A 22,085-nucleotide genomic window follows, 5' to 3' on the forward strand; every position below is an offset into this window, starting at 1 on the left:
TATACATCCCAGTTTCACATATGCTTTGCTGAGTCTTGTTTTCTGTCAACTGTAAGTGAGCATTATGAAGCGGTTCCTTGTTCTGCCTTATTGTGCCAACTTTAATGACAATAAAAATCACGGTAATAAAATAAAAGTAATAAAAAGCTAATTAAAATAAACCTTACGTGATTAATTTGTGCACACTTTGTCCCACCCCTGTTTCACTTCCATATGTTGTCAATCCACACAGCCAATGTTGAAATGTACAGCTATGTGGTTGTGTCACGGTTCAGATGGATGATAGCAGACGGCACAGTCGCGTCTGATTAAACAAACTCTGACTGCATTTGTCTGCCTGTCATTTCAGTCCTCCGGCTGCTCCCACGCTCAGAGACAACGACAACCAAGATTACATGATGGCCCACAATTATACAGCGCATCTCCAATCAAACATAAACCCTGGTCTGTGTGGATTACTCAACGTCAAGCAAACCCTCCAGCAAACAAATCTTCATCCAGCTAACGTCATACTCGAAGTAAGTACAAATTAAGAAATGTTGAGTATTGCTACTTTAGTGGCATTATCAGTGCATTACTGACATCTTCAGACCTTAATCTCACTATTATTGTTCTATGCTTTATCATGATTATACATGCTTGTAAATTAAACACCCAAAGCATGACTGGTACTCTTTTGCAAGGCAGTAACCTCAAAACATGAAACTCAATTTAAGCAAAACCCTTAACTAAAAGAAGATTAAACTCTTAACAAGGAACACGCTGCAGCATAAATGCCCATGCACACCGAAACGTTTTTTGCTTGCGTTTTCTGTCGACGTTTATCGCCTTGTAACTAAATAAAGGGCGTCAATGTGTTTGTGCACACCAACGCGCAAAACGCCAGGCACAAAAGCGTCATTTAAAAAAAACGCCTCATGCTCGTTTTTTTGTTTTGACGCGGGGCGTCAATGTGAGCGCATTGAAGAAGATGCCCAGAGGCGATATGAATGTGGAGCTGCTTATTGCTCTGTGAACACTAATTATTTCTTCATCGCTACAGCTGGAGCTGCTGCTTGAACCATCTATGCTTGTTTGAGTCACCAGTAACTTTATAAACAAACGTGCGAACTACCTTTCCTCCTCTTCTTCTGTGTTATAACCGGGTGTTAGAAGCGTATAGTTGTGCAGCGCCATCTAGCGTCAAAAGAGTGATTTAGCATACTCTTCAGCTTGACGCCAGTGAAAAGCGCTTGGGTTTGAACACTGAAAAACGTCTTGTAAAACGTGGACAATAAACGCAAACTAAAAACGTTGCGGTGTGTAGGAGCCTTAACAGCGTAAAACAAAACTGATAAGGAGCAAGCTCATTGGCTGCCGAGGTGGCAGCAACCAATCTTCTGCACCATATAGTTAGTGACACAGGAGCAGATTAAGTTTTATGGCAGAAATTTCACTTCTTTTTCAGGAATGCTTTTGAAAACACTATCGGTTGGGTTTAGGGATAAGGGTTAGTGGGGGCAGGTGGGTCAGTTGGTCAGTCTGAGTCAGTCAGTCAACAGCAAGCTGGCCTGGTCAGCTGAAGTGTATACTGCGCCCTCTGGTGGATTTTTGCGTGAAGAGGACACGCAAAAGAAATTTGATATTATCAAAAAGTGCACACAGCGGCCTCTGGTGGATTTGCAAAAACAAAAACTGCAGGCAGATATACCTGCAATTGTGTATTTCGCTGTCCCCAAAAATATAAACCTGGGTACGTATTCGTAATAATCCTGGTTTGACAAATTTGAGTGGATTGAACATAAAATAATTAAGTTGCCTCAAAGAACCTTAAGAATTGTGTTGTTACAACTAATTTTAAAACAAGCAGCTAGTTCAGTTTAAACAAGCAGCAAAATTAATTAATTGAGTGTATATTTTACTACATATTAAATTCAGTTTGTCAAAATTTTGACCTTTTTCCTGAATACCAAGTCCTTCTGTATTATTAAGCAGGCTCCACATGTTTTTTTTTTTTTTTCACTTGGTTTAGACAGCATAAACAGGCAGAACAATACATTTGGTAGATTAACCATACAAACCATTCTGCTGTTTACATCTGAGCACCATCGACTCCAAAGACCAAATCTTGACATAAGTGCAAACCCTCTATATTGTTTTGTAAATGTGGTTTGTTTACATTGTCAGGTAATGGGTTTCATATAAACCAGCACAATTTCAGTAAACAGATTTTTCATATAGCACCTGTATATTGCTGGGTATGTAAATGAAAGAGTCTGTAATGAATTAATAAGTAATAATCATGGCCTAATGTGAAATGATGGTGGATCTAAATGTCAGGCACACTCACGCCTGGAGCTGCCAGACAAAAGCTGCCAGTTGGGCATGAGTAATTGAATAGGGTGCGTGATTTGAAACAATGGATTTTAATTGCATTAATCCGTTGCCTGTGACAACAGTGAATGGGGGGGCCGGGCGGAAGAAAACGGGCTTCCCCACACTCATAATTACACCTAAATCAGCAGCGCCGGCCTATAATTAGGCAGCAAAATTAAGGTTGTAAAGGCAGACCTCCTATTAATCCAATCCGCAGGCGGCGTGTCAAATTCACTGATAGAGGAGCTCTTATCAGGACAGGCCATCACAGTTTCAACTCATAGGATGTAGTTTATCTGTTCATTCTTTGATGGTTTTATGTGGCTCAGCTGTTATCCTCTCCATGTAAATGACAAAAGAAGAGATTTTTTTCATGTTAGATCAGCACAATATATCTTTTCAGCATCAATATTGCAATGTGTTCATTCGCAATAGTCACATCGCAGTATCTGCTATGTTGAGTTGGGATTATACAGTAGTTTATCAGCAATGAGGACTGTGCAGTGTTATTTTACATTACATTTGATTATTCAGTTAATGTACCTGAATATTTGACTACTGTTTGATTCTCCAGAAAACCATAAAGCACTGGTTATTACACTTTTATCTTTGCTCCACCTTATTTAAGCTTGCAATTTGTTTGATTCACTCGGCTACAAAATGATTCCAGTCAATCTAAATGAATGATTTCATCCAAAACAGTTATTCAAGCCATCTGCTGAAACAATATTCATATCGCAGAAAAATTATCGCAATGTCAGATTTTTCCAATATCATGCAGCCCTAGTTTATGTGTACACTACCTGACAAAAGTCTTGCAATCACTCAAAAAACTTATCAATAAAGTCATCATGAATGGCAAAGAAAGCATTCTCAGGAGTTCATCGAGATTCTTTGAATTCATCTTCAGTTCCTCCTCCTTCATCTTACCCCAGACATTCTCAAAAATGTTATGTTTGGTGACTGGGCTGACCAATCCTGGCGCATCCTTTTGCTTTCAGTAACTTTGATGTTGAGGCTGAAGTATGAGAGGGAGCGCTATCCTGCTGAAAAAATTGCCCTCTCCTGTGGTTTATAATGTAATGGGCAGCACAAATGTCTTGATACCTCAGGCTGTTGATGTTGCTATCCACTCTGCAGATCTCTCGCACACCCCCATACTGAATGTAACCCCAATCCATGAGTTTTCCTTTACCAAACTTGACTAATTTCTGTGAGAATATTGGGTCTATGTGGGTTCTAATAGGTCTCCTGCAGTATTTGTGATGATTGTGATGCAGTTCAACAGATGATTCATCCTAAAAATCTACGTTCTGCCACTTTTCCAAATGATCAACTAGAGGTCAAGTTATTATTTGTTGCTCTTACAACTGGGATCGACGACAAGATTTCTCTCAGGTAGTGTATTACGTATTTAGTTTGTAGGCATGTGTGAGTTACTAAAACAACAATGCAGGACAATAGGACAATACTTGTGTAAAGTTATTGTGTTTCTTTACATAGCGACTGGTAATCACTGGCCTGGCATGCAGAATAACGTGTTTTATGCCTAGTTCACACTAAAGGATTTTAAGCCTGATTTGAGCCCGATTTGGAAGTAAACGAGCTGGCCGACAGATCGGGCTGTGATCGGGAAGAAATCTGCGGGTGCACGGCGCTCGCCGCTCTTTATGTGTGAACTACTGAGCAATGCATCAACGAGGCTCGCTGACGCGTCGCCGACACCTCGCAGACGGAAATCCAACATTCAGCTTGCTAAATATTTCAGAGCAGTCGGCCGACTCAACCCCACGTGTGGTCAGATGTAGTGACGAGCTGCAGCCAATGAGAGAGCATATCAGCATGAGCCGCGTGCCTGTGTTCAGGAGCTCAGCAGAAACATCTGTGATTGGTCAGAATGGGCATCGGTGCACTGGCTTCATTCTGCGTTAGCACAGACATGAGAGGAGGATATATTAACAGTGGAACTAGAATTCTGTAATTATTAGAATTACCATACTGCTCATTCTGACGGTTCTTATATAAAACGCCATATTGTCACAACATATTTACATTCAAAGCTATTATTGAGATATTAAAATTAAGCTTTGAATGTCTGGCATCATATTTAATGACACCATTACCCTAAAAATATAATCTTTTTTTTGTAATACAGCCTGTAAATATGTAGTTAAGATTCTAAAACACTTAAAGGTCTCTGCTTTCATTTTCACTTTCAAACAGGAGCTATTTCACAGCACAGAATATGCTGTTTTGAAAGATATCTGAAGTAAATTGATGTTTTTGCCATCAGAAAGTTTTATTTATGTTAGCAGGAAGTTGCTAGGCAAGAAAATGCACACATATTTAAAGTCACAGTGAAAATTTAGACATGTATTGCAGTATTAGACATGCATGCAGTCATTTTGACCAATATGGTAATTTAAGGCAGAAATGCTCAGTTCTTTACTGTTTTGTAATAAAAAAAATAACAATGTCAGAAAGAAATACACTGATAGTTAGAAAACGGCAGGGTGTTATAAATATGTTAGTTTTATTTCAAAGAGTTATAAAATTACAAAAATTAAAAACTCTCTGTATATCTATCCACTGGAACCTTGCAGATGAGTGATTTATCCGCTGATACATCAGCTGATTTGACGATGTTTTTAAATGCTTTCTCCAAAGCTTGAAATGCTGTCAGTGATGTAATCAGCACACAAGCAGCCAATAGTGTTCAGCTTTTTCTGACAACTCCTCCCTCAAAATTTCATTGGCTGTGGTTTGGTAGCTTGAATGAACTGATGGGGAATGAGTTGTTGTCAGATCATGTAGTGTGTGACCCCCCTCTTGTGGATCATTGTTGCCTAGTGTGAACACCACAGAGATTAAAAGACACAAAGTCAGGTCATGTAGTGTGAACGGCACAGCAATCTGCTGATGTTTAAAATCCTGTAGTGTGAACTAGGCTTTAGTTGTTCTCAAAGATCAGAGCATAAACGTGGATCATTCTCACTGTAATCAAAACTTTTTAAAAGCGCACTGGGAAACTGCAGTTAATTATATGTACACAGTTTTGCAATATTTAGAGTTATATTACAGTATATTATTATATAATTTGTTACATTCATTCATTCCTTTATATTCAGCTTAGTCACTTATTTATAAGGGGTCGCCATAGTGGAATGAACCACCAACTATTCCAGCAAATGTTTTAGAGCGGATGCCCTTCCAGCCGCAACCCAGTACTGGGAAATAATTTATTACATACAGAGTCAAATTCTGAAACCAGTGTATTAACTAATGCATTTAACTAACATGGTAATATATCTTGCATGTTAGGTCATGTTATCAAATCCATGATCGAATCCATTATATGTATGTAAACATGTTAATATAAAAAGATTCATTAGAATATGTTAACATTAACGAAGATGACGTAATGCTGAATGAAGTTGTTGTTCACCATTAAATCGTGTTAACTAATGTATTGACACATTAATATATGTTTAGTTAACATTAACATAGATTAGGTAATGCTTAACAGATGTGCATACCTGTCTACCCTCCAGCTTTTCCCAGGATTCTCCTGTATTTTACAGTTCTATCTCGCTACCATCGCGTAAAGGTATTTACCCATATTTTCCCGTATTTTCAATCTTAATAAAGGTTGGCAATAATCATTAAAGAGCTAATCCTCCTATACGCAACCCATACCGCGAAACCACCTGGGGCTACCCCTTCCTCTTAAATGTCAGTCTGTTCTGTGCTTTTGTTTTATTTGGGCATGATAACACTGTGAAATAAATATAAAAATGGCAGAATTCCTTTTCCTTTTTATTACAGGCGCCTTCGCCCCTTCTATGCAATCCTCAAAACAGTCATATAGGGATCCATGACTGTCAGCTGATGCTCTCCGTAGTAATAAATAGACGCTGTTTCCAAACCCAAACAGATTCTGTAGATTTGAAGCGGAGTGAAAGTCTGTGTTTTGGGTGCATGTTTGAACAGACAATATTAATAACATCTAAAAATGTTGATATTGGTGTTTTTTTTAACACAACTAATTTTGTCATAAATGAGCATGAAAAGTTAGATGAACATATTTAGCAATTTTAGTAATTAGCGATTTTATGGTGGCCAAATCCCTTATTTTCACATCCCAATGTTGACAGGTATGGATGTGTTGCACACTGTTAATTCATGTTAACTAATGCATTTTCTAATATTGACTAATATAATTAGTTTAAAAAAGCCAGTTGTTGAGATTTGTTTTGGGATTTTTATATTTGTTCAATCTACATCAAATTGTTAAGTTAACTTAATCAATTTGTGTTGGGACATCATGAGTGCATTTTTACAGTGTAATTTGGCAGTGTAATTAATTTTGAATATAATTAAACTGGGAAAGGTGTGTATAAATATTTAAAAACAAATGCGATTTATCATATGCATTTGTTTATATGACAAAACATGTCTTTTTGACTCAAGAAGGTGTGTCTCTCCTTCTACCTCTGGAAACCTTAATTTTACATTTAAGCTGGGTACAATTTATATCATATGTTTTAATCATTCCATATTTTATCATTTTTTTTTACAGTTATTTGTCATTAATTCAGTTGTAACCATAGATACGTATTGTCATTAAATGATCTCATTTTTAATTATTTGTGAATTACTTTTGATTTAACATCAACATTTAATTGTTCTATATTGCAATATAATACAATCACAGAATATCAAAACTGTTCCACATTTATAGCTATTAATACTGGCCTTATTTCTGTTTTTGTTATGAAATGGCAAAAGAATGGTTTGACTAAAAATGTACATTATTTATTTTTTTTTTACCATCAATACTGATAACTTTTTAGTCATTTAAAAATTTTATTTGTATTGGGACAACATAAAGGAATTCTGTGGAACCCAGCATTTTTTTTACATTTTTTTTATTGAATTTTCAAGTAATAATAATAAAAAAAAAATAATAATAATATTAATAATAATAATAGAAATAAAAAAATAATAATTATTATTATAATAATAATTATTATTATTATAAAGCATGGGTCCAAAAATACATATATAATTACTTTTTACTATATCCTCCAATTTAGTATTCTCAGACAGGGAAGGCTTTATCAGGGCAGGTCATCAGTATTTGAACCAAATTGGCAACATAAATCAGCTCATTCTTCACTGCTTTTATGCTCCTCTGCTGGAGTAATTCAGTCATCCGCTCACATGCATCAGTCACGTGGAGGGAGGCTGGTGTTTGTGGCTCCAGTGTTTTGGGACTATTGTGTGTGTGTGTATGGGATCTGTAGTACATCTGGAGCTGTGGCCACATCATGCAGCCCGGCGCCAGAGCTCTCCTCCATCTGCACTTCCCTCACTGTTTTCTGCACTCACATATGCAGGACTGTTTCCATACAATAACGCAAGTTTGTTGTGAAGTTTAGAGTGGGATAACGTCACTTGACTAGATATAAAATGAGTAGAAAACTGTAGGCTTAGTTTATAATTACAAAGACTTGAGAATAGCCAATACCTACAGAATATGTGATGAATATGTTTTTCATTTTTGTTTTAAATTGTTGAAAGTTACTTGTATTGTTTATCATTCAGAACAAAACTTTTGAGTTTTTTTTTCTGGCAACATAATTGTTTTATGTTCAATCAGCTTAAAATTGTAAAAACCATTAAGTGTGGTTTATTTATAAACTAATTTCAAGATGATCACATGCTTATGATTGATCATGAATGGTCCCGCATTAGTTAACACATGATTTACCAATCAGATTAATCCTAACACACAAATAGCCAGAGATTCACACTTTAGTTATCATAATATATCCCCTCTTTCACCCCTACTCCTCTCCCCTTTTCCTACATAAGGCGGCATGGCGGTTCTGTGCTTCAGGTCCTTTCTAGGCAAGTCAATATTTCTGTGTGAAGTTTGTATGTTCTCCCCATGCTCGCATGGTTTTCGCTCGGGTTCCTGGTTTCCTCTCACAGTCCAAAGACATGCGACCTAAGTGAATTGACTAAAACAAATTGGCACTATAGATGGGCTCTCAGTCTGTGCTTAGTCAGCAGTTAATCTCTCCATAACAATCCCTATAATCTGTCATTGGCCTTAACTAAACCAGGAGAATTCTCGAGACCTACATGAGCTCAAACTCGCCTCTCTCCCTGCAAATGGGAAGGAGCCCCAGGCTCGAGGATCTAATGAGCTCAGGGCTCTCTCCTGAAACAACATGCCAAACACTATTTATTATCAATCATCAGCTAAGGGTGAACTCTTGTAGCCAACTTAAATCAAATTGCTTTGGCATGACATGAAGGGATTGTGTAAAACCCAGCATTGTTTATAGTGAATCATATTCTAGCTACTGACATTGACAAGTGAATAAAAGTCAATAAAACTTTTACATTCCATTTACTCCAACTTTTTTTTTGACAAATTATGACACTTTTGAGATTATAACGTTTAGATTTTTTTTGTCATTTGGACTCAGTATTGTAACTTTTTTTTTTTTTTGAATTTGAGATTTCTAATCATTTAGGCCTTATTCATTCATTCATTCATTCATTCATTTTCTTGTCGGCTTAGAAACAGCGGAATGAACCGCCAACTTATCCAGCAAGTTTTTATGCAGCGGATGCCCTTCCAGCCGCAACTCATCTCTGGGAATCATCCACACATAAATTCACACACTACGGACAATTTAGCTAACCCAATTCACCTGTACCGCATGTCTTTGGACTGAGGGGGAAACCAGAGCACCCCGAGGAAACCCACGCGAAAGCAGGGAGAACATGCAAACTCCACACAGAAACGCCAACTGAGCCGAGGTTCGAACCAGCGAACCAGCGACCTTCTTGCTGTGAGGCGACAGCACTACCGACTGCGCCACTGCCTCGCCCCATTTAGTTGGTTAAAGTTTGGTCACATTTTTTTTCCTATGCTGCATAAATGGGCTGTATAATACCATAACATTTTATTATTGAAAGTAAAATATTATTTTGCCAAAAAAACAAAACAAAACAAAAAAACAATAAAACGTATACACTTTTGGCTATTAAAGTCATGTGACACAGACTTTTTAGAGAATAAGAATATTTGAAATGAGAATAAACATGAATAGGACTAAGACTATATATGATTACTTTCTACTTCATTGTGTCCATTAAATGACATTTTACTATTGTTAAATGTACACTTGAAAAGGTGACATATTGGATAAATGATCCTTTAGTTAATGTATTTATGTATGAATAATCTTGTAAAGAAATTATTAATCATGGATCAACATTAACTAGTGCATTATTAAAATCCAAAGTTGTGCTTGTTAACATTAGCTAATGCACTGTCAGTTAACATGATCTAACATGACCTAACATGAACGCTTTAACTTAAATATCATTAACTAACGTTAACAAACATGAATAAATACTGTAACAAATGTATTACTAATAGTTTGTTAATAGTAAACATATTAACTAACGGATCATTACTACCATTAAAGTGTTGCTGGATATTAAACTTTTTAAAAACAAAAAATCAATCACTAATATAAATTTAAAGCAATTTTATGTAAAGCATATGAAGTAATAAAACATTTCTATAGTATTTGACAAACCACATTTGCTCTGAGCCAGGCGCACATGCTTGCTAATTGTTCACAAGTTTATAAATCAATCTTGACTGAATTTTTGGGAACATATCCAGTGCGTCTGTTTTAAATTAAAAGCTGTCCACGTGTTTCTGGGGAATTAGTTGGATCTGTGAGAAATCCAAGGACAGCCAATCCCACACCATTGTCTTGAGTGACAGACTCAAACCTCCGGCTTTTGCTTTGGGAGCTTTGATTACAGTTCATTTGCCTGCTCCACAGACATAATGTGATTATGAGAGGGACTGTAATCATCGTCATGAAAAACTGGGCCAAGATTTAGAGCAGAAACGAGAAAAAGTTAAGAAGTACTTCACAATAGGTTTTTAGTCACTGTTTTAGAAAGTTTTTCCTCATGTCTAAAATTTAAATATCTGGATACAAATGTCCTGTATGCCCATTTCAGCCACATAAAAATAATACTACAATAAAAATGTATTTACAATGCATTAAAGTTACATTAAAAGGTTAAAGGTTAAAATAAAAGTAAAAAAAAAACCTTGAAAGTCTGAATAAAGGAATAATTTGTCGTATTCATGTGATGTTGAAATAAAAACATAACCTGTTGTATTTATGACAGTAACTATTCTCATCATTCTAATTAGTACATCAAATTCCAAATAAATTCATGCCAAATTTAGGAGAGAAGAGTTAAAATTGACCATAAAACATAATATTTATGACAAAAAAATCTAATTGGCTAAAATTTGCATAATAATTAATTAAATACAAGGTAAAGATAATGAAAAGCTAAGTAATACGAGGTGTAAAGTCAAAATAGACAACAATGACAATCATATTGTTGCAACACAGGCTCATTCTGAAAACCTAGTCCCGTGGACGTTCCTGTAGACTGTGAGCTATGTAGCCGGAGATACGTATGGTTGGCTGCATTTAATTTTCCTCCCTGTGGAGGGCTTTCCCCCGGCAACCAGTTTGTTCAGTTAGCTCCTCGTGTACATGGACGGACTTTAAACGCAGAGAGGGGTTGACCATGACAATGGGGTTCGAGTCTGGGGAAGAGCGGTTCCAGAAATCAGGTAAGACAAAAACAGAATCCAAAAAATTAAATAACAAGGAGAGAATAACAGGGAGAGAATGTGGTAAAATCTTAAATGTGGTAAAAATCAGATGAGGGCTTTTTTTTCTGGACGGCTTTTCTAAATCATTGGTTGGGTTTAGGGAAAGAGGAGTGTGGGTCAGTTGATTGGTCGGCTGGCAAGTCAGTCATTCAGTCAGACAAACAGTCGGTCGACAGTGGCCTCTGGTGGGTTTATGCGAGAACAGCGGACACAAACGGCACTCGTGAGAGAAATTTGAGATATGAAAAAGCACGCACAGCAGCCTTTTGCGGATTCGCAAAAACTAAATCTGCAAAAATACCTACCTCTGGGGACGTATTTAGCAGTCTTCAGAAACATCCATGAGACTACGTTTTCAGAATGAGCCTGGGTTGCATTTATGAGAATTAGCATACATTGGCATAATTTTGACAAAAAACTATAATTCAAAATTATGATTATTAAATAATTATAAAATAAAAAGCCTAAATAATGTCATGCTAAATCAAAAGAGACAGAAACTCTGATCTCAGAGGTTCAGAATAACCTGTGAAATTTGGCAGCTAATAAAAGGAAGAAAAATGAAATTTACAACCACATCTGTCCAGAAATAAATTTACTCAGTAGCACAACATGAAAACCATTAGAGAAAAAAAGTTGTTTTTACTGTTGTTTGGTCTACAAAAATGTTCATGGAGCTTCATATGATCACAACTTAAACACTAAAATGCAAAGTTCTGAGAAGGTTTTTTTTTTCTCAAGATGTTCTGTGAAGGATGAGGGAGCTCTCGAATTTTATCTAAAATATCTTAATTCGTGTTCTGAAGATAAATAAATGTCTCAGTGGATTGTAACAACAGGAGAGTGAATTGTTAAAAAGAAAAGTTAATTTTTTGGGTGAACTAACCCTTTAACCGTGTTATTTCAAACAATCAAATTGTCATACACTGTGTTATATTTGTATTTTAAAAAGTTTGATGTAATAATGTAATATTAATTTAATGAATCATGACAAATTGCAATAAAACCTCAAATTTTTTTTTGGGGGGGGTTATTAATATGGTTATTAATAATAACCATATTAAAGAATTTACCCTTTAAAACCTTTTAACCATGTTATTTCAAACAATTAACTTGTCAAACATTGATGCATATTTAATATTTTAAAATATTAATGTAATAATGTATTATTAATTCATTTAATAATGACAAATTGCACCAAAACCAAAACCAAAACTTTGCACCAAATTTTTGGTTTTGGTCATAGCCACTGTTTATGTCAATCATTTCGTAATTGAAGCCCATTGTGATTACTAACTGCAATTATTTTTATGTAAACGGGACCCAATTTCCATGTAAAGCAGAAATGCTGAGAATTTTCAAAGCACTTCTGACACATTCTCAGTGTCAGCTCATAAATGTGACCACTTTGAGTAAGCAAATCCCAACCCAGAAGTAGCTACCGAATGCTCAGTGGGGCAAAGAGGAAATAGCTGGAATGTGAAAAAGAAAAAGCCACAAGGGGAGAGTAAATTACGTTGTAGAGCAATCCAGACTTTTGCAACCATCCCACAGGATGAGCACATTTGAAAGACACCCATGCCATGATGAGGGGGAACACCCCCATGCTAATCTGAGCTGCTCTGTGGCTCTAAATTACTGCTCTTCAATGGTCCTCAGGTCCCGATATAGGCTTTTTGCATGGGCTGAGAGAGGACGGATGCAGTTTAGCAAGCTATATTGTGTGTGTGTGTGTTGGGTGGGGGTGTGGGCGTGGGGTTATGCCACGTTTTGGCCCCATGTCTGTGGTTTAGGAGGAAACCCTCCATCACCAGTGTGCTTTTTACTGCTGCCGTGCCTCAGTGCACAGTGTCGGATTTCAACACATGGAGCACATTATCCCTGCGCTGACACTAACTTCTGTACCAAGTTATGCCCCTGTAACTCTTTTTTGTGTCATTTGAGGCTTTGCATTGTTTTCTGCGCAAACAAAGAGTAAATTGAATGTTTTGGGTTGCAGGAAAGGGCAAAGGTTTACTGGTGACAGACAGTGGTTGCAGGCAGTAAAGTTGGTCAACACAGTGTCCGGGACAGTAATTTGCAATAATGGGAATTCCTTTTGCTTAAAGGGAGTGTCTTGTTTCAAATGTGGCAGCACTGGGACTTTTGTAGACAGCATGCATGAGCCAGAAATGCATGTCTTAAAGGGATACAGTAGTTCACACATAAATGAACATTTGTTGTTGATTTACTCTTAGGCTATACAAGATGTTGGTGATTTTTTTTATTCTCTTCTTTTTTTATGTCTGACATTAAAGAGGATTTTAGTTCAATTGGAGCACATTTACAGTCTGTAACACAAGCTTTCTGTCACGTAATCATCTCAGAATACGTATCCATTGGCATTTATATAACAACTGTATTATTACAGGCAAAGGTGAATGGTAATAGGAACCTATGGGTTAACGCCTTACTCAAAAGTCAACAAAAGACATTTATGATCTCAGTAACTCTACACTTTTGTTACAGTAAGCCAGATTTTTAAAGGTGACATGTAATCCATGTGCCCGTAGAGTCAGGAGACAAAACTGCAAGAATAATATTTTCAGATGTCTTTTTAAAATATATTTACCTCATCTACCATTATCTGGTTAAAGAGTCAGTCATATAAATGAGATAATAATAATAATAATAATTCCTTACATTTATATAGCGCTTTTCTGGGCACTCAAAGCGCTTTACACAATGGGGGGAATCTCCTCATCCACCACCAGTGTGCAGCATCCACCTGGATGACGCGACGGCAGCCATTTTGCGCCAGACCGCACACCACACACCAGCTGATTGGTGGAGAGGAGACAGTGATGCAGCCAATTGAATATGGGGATGGTTAGGAGGCCATGATGGACAAAGGCCAGTGGGCAGATTTGGCCAGGATGAAAATATAATTGATTGACTGATGGACAGCCCGTTACAGTTATATATAGAAACCGACAAATAGCTACACAGATTGAATAAATGAACAACACAATATATGTCAGTTTCCAAATATCAACATTAGCCATTAAAAGTTTTTCTGTTTGTAAATTTTATTTTCACACTGTGGCAGATTTTTAGTTTTGCATTATATTTATGGAAGACAGAAAACGTTCGAGGTTACAGAAGTAACCCTTCGTTCCCCGAGGAGGGGAACGGAAGTGCCATGAATGGGGAGGATTCGGATCAGAAGCCGCTTATCTGGAGAGTATTGAACGGGCCAATGAATGAAATTAATTGGCAGCGTAAGCTTGCGCAGGTGTGCGACATCTGCAATTATCTCAGCATATAAGCACACCTGAAGCCAGCAGACGCCATCCTTTTAAGCTGAAGAGACTTTCAAACAGCTAAGGGACAGTCATTATGGCGACGGAATATGGCACTTCCGTTCCCCTCCTCGGGGAACGAAGGGTTACTTCTGTAACCTCGAACGTTCCCCTTCGGTTGGGGAACTTCAGTGCCATGAATGGGAGAATATGGAAAGCGCCATAATGACTGCACCTTACCAACACCCCCGATGAGGAGATAGTCAAGCAAGCGTGACGCACCCACATCATGGGGGGCGCGGTCCTCCAACGTGTCCCTGGCCCTAATTTATCCTACTTCAACAGAAGTTTTACGGATTTAGATATATTTTTTGGGAAGTCGTGAGCATCTAGATAATTCTAGGAAATACGACAGTACATTGGGAAGCGTGCAATCCCGATAGGGAGGACGCTGCGGAGGCCATCCGTTACCCAAGGGGGTGATAGATGGCAGAATTTACCTATGGACTAGCCCTAAAAAGGGGGAGTACGCATAGCAAAGAGTGGTTAGCGGAGAGGGAAGACACGGGTCCGCCCAGAGGGGGGACTTAACCGTGGCGGAATAAGCATATGGGATCGCCTAGTGGGGATCACGCATAGCAGGCACCTATACCCAAAACGCGGGCTGACCAGCGGGCAGACCTACAACGTAGTGGGCCAGCAAGTGACTCCTCCGCTGAGTCAGTGCTGGGGGCCACGGAGGAATCTGCAGGGCTCACCTGACGGGGAACTTTACTGACAGATAAAAAAGGCGCACGTACCTCCGTGTTAGGGAGAATGGCGCAGCAAGCGTGTTTCAACACCCTACCGAGTTGTCTCCTCAATCACCAAAGGGTTACCTAATACCCTTGAGGAAACCGGCTCCACTCGCAGATTGTAAAACCTTGCAAATGTGTTGGGTGTCGCCCAGCCCGCAGCTCTACAGATGTCTGTTAGAGAGGCGCCGCATGCACGCGCCCAAGAGGATGCAACGCTCCGAGTGGAGTGTGCACGTACTCCCGGGGGACACGGCTGACCTCGACTCGAATAAGCGAGTGAAATGGCATCCACAATCCAGTGGGATAATCTTTGTTTTGATACGGCACTTCCCTGCTGCCGACCGCCATAACAGACAAAGAGCTGCTCAGATGATCTAAAATTCTGAGTACGGTCCACATAAATGCGCAGAGCGCGAACTGGACAAAGTAAAGAAAGGGCTGGGTCTGCCTCCTCCGGGGGCAGCGCTTGCAGGTTCACTACCTGATCTCTAAAGGGGGTGGTAGGAACCTTGGGCACATAACCGGGGCGGGGTCTCAGGATAACGTGAGAGTAATCCGGCCCGAATTCCAGGCACGAGTCACTGACCGAAAATGCCTCCAGGTCCCCGACCCTCTTGATGGAGGCCAACGCAACCAGCAGAGCTGTCTTCAGGGACAGAAATCTTAGAGATACTGATTCGAGTGGCTTAAAGGGATCGGATCGCAGACTCGTGAGAACGAGGGCGAGATCCCAAGAGGGCATGAGAGGGGGGCGAGATGGATTAATTCGCCTAGCACCCCTAAGGAACTGGATGACTAGGTTATGCTTTCCCACGGTGCCGCCAGCTACCGCGCTATGATAAGCGGAGATGGCGGCCACGTAAACCTTGAGAGTGGAGGGCGACAGCCTGCTGTCCAACTTCTCTTGAAGGAAAGAGAGCACAACACTAATCTGGCAATTTCGGGGGTCTTCTCTGCGAGAGACGCCCATTCAGTGAATAGACTCCACTTCAGGGCGTAGGCGCGCCTCGTGGAGGGGGCTCTAGCCTGAGTGATGGTATTAACCACCGCAGTCGGTAGGCTAAGTCTTCCTCGCGTCTAGGGACCACACGTGGAGGTTCCAAAGATCGGGGCGAGGGTGCCAGATGGTGCCCTGTCCCTGAGAGAGTAGGTCCTCTCTCAAAGGGATCCGCCAGGGGAGGGCCGTCGCGAGGAGTGAGAGCTCTGATATCCAGGTCCGGTTGGGCCAAAGGGGCGCAACTAGCAGAACCTGTTCCTCGTCCTCCCTGACCTTGCACAGAAACTGCGCGAGCAGGCTCACTGGGGGAAACGCATACTTGCGCATGCCCCGAGGCCAGCTGTGGGCCAGTGCATCCGTGCCGAGAGAGCCCTCGGTCAGGGAAAAAAACAACTGGCAGTGAGCGTTCTCGGGGGAAGCAAACAGATCGATCTGGGCCTCCCCGAATCGCGCCCATATCAGCTGAACAGACTCGGGGTGGAGTCTCCATTCTCCAGGGCGTAACAGCTGTCGTGAGAGCGCATCGGCTGCACGATTGAGCGTGCCTGGGACGTGAATGGCGCGCAGCGATTTCAGCCGCGGGTGACTCCAGAGGAGCAGACGGCGGGCGAGCTGAGACATGCGGCGAGAGCGCATACCCCCCATCCGGTTGATATACGCCGCCGCCGCCGTACTGTCCGTTCTGACCAGCACGTGTTGCCGCTCCAGCACCGGTAAAAAGCGGTGGAGAGCGAGGAACACTGCCAACAGCTCTAGGCGATTGATATGCCAATGCAGCTGGGCACCCCTCCAGAGGCCCGCAGCCGCATGCCCGCGACACACGGCCCCCCAACCCGTGTTGGAAGCGTCTGTTGAAACAATAACATGGCTGGACGCCTGTCCTAGAGGCACACCGGCCTGTAGGAACGAGGGGTCGTTCCAAGGGCTGAGGGCGCGGCGACACAGCGCAGTAACCGAGACCCGGTGTGTGCCCGCGTGCCATGCGCGTCTGGGGACCCGATTGTGAAGCCAGTGCTGAAGTGGTCTCATATGGAGCAACCCGAGCGGCGTGACGGCGGCTGCGGATGCCATATGCCCCAGGAGCCTCTGAAAGAACTTCAGTGGGACCACTAGTTTGCTGTCGAGCTCCCTCAGACAGTTCAGCAACAGGCGAGCGCGTTCCTCGGAGAGGTGCGCTACCATGGTGATCGAGTCCAGCTCCATCCCGAGAAAAGAAATCCTCTGCACGGGGGCGAGTTTGCTCTTTTCTCGGTTGACCTGAAGCCCCAGTAGGCGGAGATGCCGAAGCACCTCGTCCCTGTGCATAATCAATTGCTCCCGCGAGTGGGCTAAAATCAGCCAGTCGTCGAGATAACTGAGTATGCGAATGCCCGCGAGCCGAAGGGGCGCTAGGGCACCCTCCGCGAGTTTGGTGAAGACCCGCGGAGACAGAGAGAGCCCGAAGGGGAGGACCTTGTACTGCCACGCTCGACCCTCGAACGCAAACCGCAGAAATTGGCGGTGGCGTGGAAGAATGGAGACATGGAAATACGCGTCCTTCAGGTCTATGGCTGCAAACCAATCCCGAGGACGAACGCATTGGAGAATGCGCCTCTGCGTGAGCATTCTGAACGGCAGCTTGTGCAGACAGCGGTTCAAAACGTGCAGATCTAGGATTGGCCGTGACCCACCGCTCTTTTTGGGTACGATGAAGTATGGGCTGTAAAACCCACTCTCCATCTCGGCTGGAGGAACCGGCTCGATTGCACCCTTCGCCAGGAGGGCAGCAATCTCCTCTCGCAAGACAGGGGCGGACAGGGGGTTGACCCTGGAGAAATACACGCCCGTAAACTTGGGGGGCCGTTTCGCGAACTGAATCGCGTAACCGAGTCTGATTGTGCGTATGAGCCACCGCGAGGGGCTGGCCCGCGCTAACCAGGCAGGCAGAGCCCTCGCTAATGGAGTCATCGCTACAATCGCTGACGTACCAGCGGTGGGGCAGCGCGGAGTGGGTGTGCTGATCCGGGAAGCACGAGGGTCCCGCGGAAAAGCTGGAGGAGAGCGATTCGCTCTGGCTCCGCACCCTGACTCCGGAGAGGGGGCTGGAGGGCTGAGGGAAGGGAGACCGTCCCCCCAGCGCTCGTGAGCCACTGGCGAAGCACGTAGAGTCTGCGAGCCGGAAGGCAGCGCGTCCCGGACTGGCAGAACTCGTGCAGTCACATCCGGGGAAGGGAAAAAGTGCTCTTTTACTGATGTTTTGGTGGCACTGAAAAGTACCGTTGTTATCGGGGCCCCGCCCTCCAGCGGGGAAAGAGCAAGTTTCCTCTTCTCCGGATGGCCTGTCTCAGGGACGCTTCGCGGTCCGTTTACCGGACTTAACGGCGCCCTGGGCAGGAGGGGCTGCCTGCTTTCGAGGTGAACGCCGCGCCCGCTTGGCCGGAGGCGCAGGCGGGGGCGGGGCAGCACTCGTTGGCGGGCGCCCTCGGCGAGGAACAGCGGAGGTGGATGGCTCGGCGGGCGGAGCGGGCTTACGGCCACGCCGATAGATGACATTGCCCATCGCATCCGACTGCTCTTTCACCGCCTTGAATTCCTGGGTGAATTCACCGACGGTGTCGCCGAACAGGCCAGCCTGGGATATGGGCGAGTCAAGAAAGCGAACTTTGTCAACGTCGCGCATATCGGCCAGGTTTAGCCAGAGGTGGCGTTCCTGAACCACAAGTGTGGACATCGTCCTCCCCAGCGCACACGCGGCGGACTTAGTAGTCCGAAGAGCATAGTCGGTCGCGGTGCGCAGCTCATGTAATAAGCTTGGGTTGGACCCGCCCTCGTGCAGCTCGGCCAGCGCCTGCGCTTGGTAGCGCTGGTAGGTGGCCATCGCGTGCAAAGCAGAAGCAGCCTGGCCCGCAGCCTTATAAGCTCTGGCTCCGAGGGAGGCAGACAACCTACAGGCTTTGGACGGGAGGCGGGGCAAACCCCGCCACGTAGAGGCGCCGCGCGGACAAAGATTGACCGCGATAGCGCGCTCCACTGACGGGATCGCCTCATACCCCCTGGCAGCTCCGCCGTCAAGGGCGGTGAGGGCGGAGGCACTCGCAGCACGGGCAGAGAAAGGTGCCCTCCAGGACTGCGTGAGCCTACTGTGCACTTCCGGGAAGAAGGGGACGAGAGGCTTCGAAGGCTTCGCCTTCTGGTCCTCTACGTAGTACCCATCTAGTCGGTCCGGCCGCGGAGCTGGGGGATAAACCATCTCCAACCCCACGGCCGAAGCAGCCCGGGAAAGCACGGCTAACATGTCCGCTTCAGGATCCGATTTGACAGCCCTCACCTGCCCGGAGGGGGCGAGCGGGTCCGGATCTTCGTCGGACAGTGAAAGCCCACCCTCCGATGCCGCGGAGGACATCTGATCTCCGGTGTCAGCGAGTGTGAGAGCTACCATCTGGTTAGACGGATCACTCTCACCACCCGAAGCTTGGATGGAGCGCCGTGAGGAGCGAGAGGTCCGCGAGCCCGTGGGCGGCGGATTAGCTCCCGCTGAAACCCTCAGATCTGCCCGAGCGCCCGCTGCTTTTTTAGAACAGGAGGCAACTGGGGTGGCTCGCTCTCTTGCGAAAGTTAGCCGCGATCTTAGCTGTGCAACGGTCATGGCATCGCAATGACGACATGAACCGCCCGCGAGCACCGCATTAACATGCTGGACCCCCAAACATGCAATGCAGTGATCGTGTCCATCATCCGGAGACAGGAAACCCCCGCATCCAGAAACGCACAGTCGGAGCGCCATCCTGAAAAGGACGTGCTGCACGACTGTGTTGCTCTTTTAGGAAAGTTGCAACTATACGCACCGCTCTGGAGGACCGGACCCAAAGAACCGCAGGCAAGGGAGTAACCCAGCTCGACCGTCTGCCACCGCGAAGACCCACTCTGGACCGGGAGACACACTCGTTCGCTCTGAAGTGCTGATCAGCAAGAGGAACCCTCATCGACTCACTCAGAAAGGATCTGAAGCGAAAAGGATGGCGTCTGCTGGCTTCAGGTGTGCTTATATGCTGAGATAATTGCAGATGTCGCACACCTGCGCAAGCTTACGCTGCCAATTAATTTCATTCATTGGCCCGTTCAATACTCTCCAGATAAGCGGCTTCTGATCCGAATCCTCCCCATTCATGGCACTGAAGTTCCCCAACCGAAGGGGAACTAATATTCTGTATAGACAGATATATTGTACAGACAGACATACTACATATAGATGTAAACAAATAGATAGACAGAAATATATGCATGGAATACATGCAGACAGACAGGCAGATATACTTACACAGTTAGAAAACCTGATATTAAGACAGACAGAAGAAATTATGTTTAGACAGATAGAAAAACCAATATATAGACAGACAGGGAATTAGAAAAAAATAATAATATTTAGACAGACAGAAAAAAAAAACTATTAAAAAACTATGGTTGGGGGTGGTGAAGGTGTCTTGTTTAAAGCGTGATAAGTGTCAGTTTGCTGTGGGTCACAGGAGTTAACAGAGAACACAGTCAGACTCACTCACACTGAAGTGCACAGCAATCCCACTGCCATCATTAATGAAGGCAGGGGGCGACCGGAACGCCAGCATAAAATCATGAGGATACAGAAGTGATGGACGTCATCTGTTCATGAAGCGTGTAATTACACCAGCAGCCTGCTCACTCATGCCAGCCTGTCTGTCTGCACTCCTGCAATTACTGCCATTGACAAAAACAATCATTTCCACAAAAAGCGGAAAGACACTCACCTGTGAGCATAGGATTGTTTTCTAGACCTGTTTCCTGCTGTCATGCCTCTAAACCCTGCATCCTGCTTTCCGCCTCCATTAGACTTAAAGACGATAATCTCTGATCATATATGATCTCGTGCAGCAGATAATGAGCACACATACATAAACAACTATATAGACCGGCAACGTCTACAGTATATTGAGAGACACTGATAAATGAATAGGCTTGCTCGCAAAGATGTTTCTCCCCCTTAAAATTCAACTGTTTTAAAAATATATATTGCATATATATTGCACATTAATGATATATACTGAACAATATCAGCCATTTGATATAAATAAACCAATGGAATATTGTATTCATTCATTCATCCATTTTCTTTTTGGCTTAGTCCCTTTATTAATATGGTGTCGATACAACGGAATGAACCGTCAACTCATCCAGCACGTTTTTACGCAGTGGAAGCCCTTCCAGCCGCAACCCATCTATGGGAAACATCTACACACACTCATTCATACACACACTCATACACTTTGTACAATTTAGCGTTCCCAATTAACCTGTACCACATGTCTTTGGACTGTGGGAGAAACCGGAGCACCTGAAGAAAACCCAAGCGAACGCAGGGAAAACATGCAAACTCCGCAGAAATGCCAACTGACCCAGCTAAGGCTTGAACCAGCGATCTTCTTGCTGAGAGGAGACAGCACTATCTACTGTGCCACTGCTTTGCCCGGAATATTGTATTATTTATTATTAATCATTCTAAGCACAGTGTCATTTTCTTGACATTTTCTTTGATTTATCATGTCCTATAACCAGTGTTGGGCAATAACGCGTTACTAGTAATGCGTTACTGTAACGGCATTACTTTTGACAGTAACTAATAGTAACTACTGTACCGCATTACTTTTTAAACATAATAACTCCGGTATGGTTACAATATGATGCATATATGTATGCTACTTGGTAAGTTAATTAATTTTGGCAGCAGTCTATCCCACATCTTCCTGTTTACAGCAGCGACGCATTGTGGGATTGGTGGATGCCAACCAATCACTGTAAAGAAGACACGTTGTGTATATGGCACCAGATTGAACAAAAGTAAAGTGATGTCTGCATCAGTGCGTCCTGGATATCAAGAAGACATACAGGAAATTTCCAAACATCCT

At 42.9% G+C, this 22,085-nt stretch overlaps 2 long non-coding RNA genes across 3 annotated transcripts in view; both read left to right on the forward strand.

The window, feature by feature from the left end:
* LOC137487733 (uncharacterized) overlaps positions 1 to 22,085 on the forward strand; it is a 753,637-nt gene that overhangs the window by 361,290 nt on the left and 370,262 nt on the right. The window lies entirely within an intron of this gene.
* The window catches only part of LOC141377800 (uncharacterized), a 26,948-nt gene continuing 4,863 nt past the window's right edge, over positions 1 to 22,085 (forward strand). Inside the window, exons 1-2 of one of the 2 annotated variants that reach the window (XR_015509204.1) lie at positions 1 to 51; positions 350 to 518. This is a non-coding gene — a long non-coding RNA (uncharacterized LOC141377800). Of the gene's footprint in view, positions 123 to 349; positions 519 to 22,085 lie in introns of both variants that reach the window. The other variant, XR_015509203.1, reaches the window with a different exon arrangement.

This window comes from Danio rerio, chromosome 15 (genome assembly GCF_052040795.2).
Source record: "Danio rerio strain M-AB ecotype USA chromosome 15, GRCz13ab, whole genome shotgun sequence".
Classification (NCBI taxonomy): Eukaryota; Metazoa; Chordata; class Actinopteri; order Cypriniformes; family Danionidae; genus Danio; species Danio rerio.